The 5,462-nt window shown below is 37.7% G+C and overlaps 1 pseudogene; it reads left to right on the forward strand.

The window, feature by feature from the left end:
- Positions 1-1,226: 1,226 nt before the first annotated feature.
- Positions 1,227-2,119, forward strand: LOC136142149 (elongation factor 1-alpha 1 pseudogene; annotated as a pseudogene).
- Positions 2,120-5,462: the final 3,343 nt, after the last annotated feature.

Genomic DNA, 5,462 nt, shown 5'->3' on the forward strand with positions numbered 1-5,462 from the left:
ATGGTTAGAGATGATCAATTGGTATTCCTGGTTTTACAGTGGCTTTTGAATAACTCTATAACAAGTTGTGAAGAAGTGGGGAAGAACGATGAAATCCTTTGTGTGCCAGCATGTGTGCTATTACATCAGGGAAAATAAGAAAATGGAATGAGACTGAGGGTATGTTTCTTCAAATCTTAACTCCTCTGGCTGAGCTCAGGACTTCCCCTCCTTCTAGGGCTCAATTAGAAAATCCTGTGTTAGTTTCTGGGGCACAGGGAATTGGTCTGGTATCATAATTTGAGACCTGACAGGGCACCCAGTTTGGGCCAGGAGCCACTCCCAGGGCAAGGTAATTTCCATTGTCGTTATCTCACATAGGGGGTTAAATGCAAATAATCAGCCAGATGGGTTTCTCAGGCATTTTAATTGGAAAGATTGCAACCCTCCTTTATAGGGAGGATCCTCTACACCTGAAGCCCACTTGGCAGTACCCAGCTGAACAAAATTAGGACCCCAATGAGGGAAGAATGCCCTTATTAGAGCACTACTTATTAGTGCATCTTGGCAGGGCTTTGAAAAGGGGAACCAAAGCAAAAGAGTTTGAACAAAATTCAAGAGACTCAAAATAAAAATCCTTTCCAAAAATTCAGAGAGGTCTTATCAGGCCTACAGACATCATCTTAATGCAGATCCTGAAGCCCCCTAAAATATTAGAATGGTAAATTTGACCTTTATTTTGGGCAAAGTGCCTCAGATATCAGGTGAAAGTTGCAAAAATTAGACGGTGCACTTGGAATAAATCCTTATCAATTGGTAGATGTTGCTTTTAAAGTGTTCAACAGGGAGCAACAACAGAAGAAATAAGATGCAAAATGAAACACCACTTTTTGGCAGTGGTATTGGATTCCTGGACGCTGAGTAACTGAAGAGAGGTAAGCCACTATTGGGGAAGGAACAATGTGCTTCTGTAAGGAGGAAGAACATTGGAGAACAGATTGCCCTAGGCTGAAACATAAGAAGAAAATAAAAGACAAGAACCTCTCATATGGTAGAAAGGGGAAGATTCTGAAGAATGAAGAGGCCCAGGGGCTCCCTTGGACTTGAGGCAACTAATTCCCCACAGGAGCCCCCAGTAAAATTGACAGTGGAGAATGAGCTGATTAACTTTTTGATAGACTTCACCCTAAAGTTTTTCACCAGAACAGCTTGACAGAGTCCCACCAGAACACACTTTAAGCCTACAGATGGTGTTCATGAAAACTCCAGGAAAGGAAACAGAGCTCTTCCCCACCCTCAAGGTCTACAAAAGGGTAAGACCAGAAGTATGTATTAACAGCAGCCCAGGGAAGGCCAAAAACACATGGCCAATAGTAATCCCATTAAAAAGGGATGCTGGGACACCTAATCTAAAACAACATCCTCTGAGGCAAGAGGAGCACTTCTCCCACAGATTGACTTGTCACTACCAGCCAGTGTATTCCTAGCCAGTGTATTCCTTGTGTCTGCCCCTCCAGGACGTCTACAAAATTGGTGGTATTGGTACTGTCCCTGTGGGTTGAGTGGAGACTGGTATTCTCAAACCTGGCATGGTGATCACGTTTGCTCCAGTCAGTATTACAACTGAACTAAAGTCTGTTGAAATGTACCATGAAGCTTTGAGTAAAGCCCTTCCTGGGGACAATGTGGGCTTCAATGTCAAGGACATATCTGTCAAAGATATTCGTTGTGGCAATGTGGCTGGTGACAGTAAAAGTGACCACTGATGGAAGCAGCTGGCTGCACAGCTCAAGAGATTACTTGAACGATCCAGGCCAAATCAGTGCTGGATATGCACCTGTGCTGGGTTGTCACACAGCTCACATTGCTTGCAAGTTTGCTGAGCTGAAGAAGATTGATTGTTATGGGGAAAAGCTGGAAGACAGCCCCAAATTCTCGAAAACTGGTGATGCTGCCATTGTTGATATGGTTCCTGGCAAGCCCAGGTGTGTTGAGAGCTTCTCTGACTGTCCTCTGGGCCATTTTTGCAGTTCGTGACATGAGCCAGACAGTTGCTGTGGGTGTGAAAGCAGTGGACAAGAAGGCAGCTGAAGCTGGCAAGGTCACCAAGTCTTCCCAGAAATCTCAGAAGTCTAAATGAATATTATCCCCAATACTTGCCACCCCAGTCTTAATCAGTGGTGGAAGAATGGTCTCAGAACTGTTTGTTTTAATTGGTCATTTAAGTTTAATAGTAAAAGACTGGTTAATGATAACAATGCATCATAAAATCTTCAGAAGGAAAGGAGAATGTTTTGGGGACCATTTGTTTTGTGTGTGGCAAAGTTATTAGTTTTTAAAATCAGTACCTAATTGGTTAAAGCCCTCCTTAAGGAAATTATCCCCTGATTTGGATTAAGCCATTGGAACTACATTCATCCTGGAGCCCACAGTCAACAGGAAAAACCAAGAAAATGAATAGTAACTTAACTTGGGATAAGGCCTTGCCAGTTGCTCTGATATTGATCAGTGTCTCCTTCTAAGAAGCAAGCTTAAATTAAGCCCTTTTGAAATATTGCATGGTAGGCCATTCCAGGTGTCTGCCCAGGTGAGAGAATCTATAAGTGCTCTAAAAGAACTAGCAGTTGCCAAATACATTAAAACTTTGGGCACTATACTAACCTCTGTTCATGAGTTTGCCTCCAACAAGTCTGCATATCCAACTGAAGTAGATGGTAATTTCAATGCAGCTGGAGAAGGGTTAATCAATTTGTTTAACTTTGTCCAAATAATTACAACAGAAATTTAGTGTTCGTATTAGGAACTGGAACCAACACCCCAAGTTCAATTACAAATTAGACAGAGTGCTAAGGGGTTTCATCAGGTTCAAATAGTTGTAGCTAAAAAAAGACTGACTAAAGATTATAAGGAATATTTGTCACCTCCATTCAGCAGGAAGTAGCCAGAGTGGTCTTTGTCCCTTTTCCCACAAGACTGTGGAATGGACATTGACAGTGCAGAATTGTAACAGAGAAGAATCTTTGTATTCTATTACAAGTTAATAACTAAAGGGATGTTGCATGTAAGCTTAAATATACATAATGGCCCATCTCTGGAACCCTGCCTCCCAGGTAATGAGCATTAAGCTAAGCTACTTTTGTTTAGCTCACAGGAAATATCCTGACCAGGCCCACCTGTGAATGACTGCAGGAACACATCCCCTCCAGAGGCTGACCAGAATCAGGAAATATTTTACTTGATTCCATCCCCTTTCAGAAGAAGCCTGAATTCTAACTCAGGCAAGATGTATTTTGGGGACGTGAGTCCACTATCTTCTTGGTCTGCTGGCTTTCTAAATAATGTCATTATTCCTTGCTCCAACAACATATCTCTTGATTTACTGGCCTGTTGTGAAGCAAGCAGTATAAGCTTGCACTCAGTAACAATAACTTTTAATTCTACTATAAAAGATAAAAGTATTAAAAACAATTATAAATTATGTTAATGATACATATCAATAGTGTGTAATGAGTGAGGAGGAGAGCTAAAGCTGAGACTTTTTGTATGCAAGTGAAGTTGTTATCAACTTACTTTAAGTTCTTATCAGCTTAAAGTAGACTATTATAGCTCTAAGATATTTTAGGTAAGCCCCTATGTGACCACAAATGGAATACCTATAGAAGTTACACAAAATAAAAAAAAGAAAATCAAAATCTATCAATACCAAAAAAAAAAAACCCAATGGGAAGACAAAGGAAGATAGAAAGAGAGAAAAAGAGGGACAAAAGAATAACAAGACAAACAGAAAAGAGCTAACAAAATGGCAATAGTAAATCCTTTCCTATTAATAATTACATTAGATGTAAATGAACTAAATTCCCCAATAGGGAGAGTTACTGAACGGATTAAATAAGAAAGATCCAACTTTATGCCATCTGTAAGAAACTCACTTTAGATTTAAGGATACACATAGGCTGAAAATGAAGGAATGAAAAAAGATATTAGCCACTCCTGCTTTGTTTTCTTTTTATTATGAGACACAGACTTTAAGTCAAAAACTGTTTCTAGAGATAAAGACATTATATAATAAAAGGGTCAATTCAACTGGAAGATATGACAATTCCAAATACACACGTGCTCTGATGTTGAGTGCGTAAGTACACTGACAAACTGAAAGGAGAAATTGAAATAAAATAATAGGAGATGTCAGTAAACCCACTTTCAATAATAAATAGAACATTCAGACAGAAAGTCAATAAAGAGCAGAACAGAGCAATGCTGCATACCAAATGGACCTAAGGGACATATACAGAACTTATCATACAACAGCAGAAGAATACATTTAAAGTGCACATGGAACATACACTAGGATAGGTCACACATTAGATCACAAAATAAATCTTAACAAATTTAAGAAGATTAAAATCATACCATGGATCATTTCCTACCACAATGGAATAAAACTAGAAATCAATAGCGGCAAGAAAATGGGAAAATTCACAAATATGTGGAAACTAAATAACACACTATTTAACAACCACTGGGTAAAAGAGGAAATCAAAAGGGAATTTTTAAAAATATCTGAAGACAAAAGAAAATGAAAACACAACTTACCAAAACCTACAGGATGCAGCAGAAGCAGTACCAAAAGGGACTTCTATAGTAATAAAGGCCTACATTAAAAAAGATCTCAAATAATCTAACTTTGTACCTTAAGGAATTATAAAAAGAACAAAATAAACCCAAAGTTAAAATAGGGAAGGAAATAATAAAGATTTAGCAGAATTTTTTAAACTAGAAAAACAATAGAAAAAGTCAACAAGACTTTGATTCTCTGAGTATTGATATTCATTGGACAGTTAGATGAAAATGAATTGCAAATTATTAATGAGTCACAAATAAGACCTATTTCTTGAAAATGGAATAAACATCAACTGATACTCCTATAATAACTATTACACTATTAAAAGAGGTAAGGCCCCTGAAAAAAAAATTTTTGGAAGAGCTGGATTTTAGAAAAAAATGAACAATAATGACAAACCCTTAGCTAGATTAAATTAGAAAAAGAGAAAAGACTCAAAATCAATTGGAAATGACAAAAGAGACATTACAATGGATGCCTCCAAATTTAAAAATATCATAAGGAACTATTATGAACAATTATATGCCAACAAATTGGATAAACTACAATAAATTCCTAAAAATGTACAACCTAACAAGAATGAGTCAAGAAGAAATAGAAAGCCTGAACAGACCAATAAAAATATAAGGAGATTGAAGTAGTAATCAAAAGCTTCCCAAAAAAGAAAAGCCCAGGCCCAGTTGGCTTCACTGCTGAATTCTATCAAATATTCAAAGAAGACTTAATGCTAATTGTTCTTAAATTCTTCCAAAAAATAAAAGTAAAAGGAATACTTCCAAATTTATTTTATGAGGTCAGCATTGCCCTGACACTAAAGCCAAAGATATGACAAGAATAGAAAACTATAAGCCAACATCTCTGA

This window comes from Phocoena phocoena, chromosome X, assembly GCF_963924675.1.
Source record: "Phocoena phocoena chromosome X, mPhoPho1.1, whole genome shotgun sequence".
Taxonomy (NCBI): Eukaryota; Metazoa; Chordata; class Mammalia; order Artiodactyla; family Phocoenidae; genus Phocoena; species Phocoena phocoena.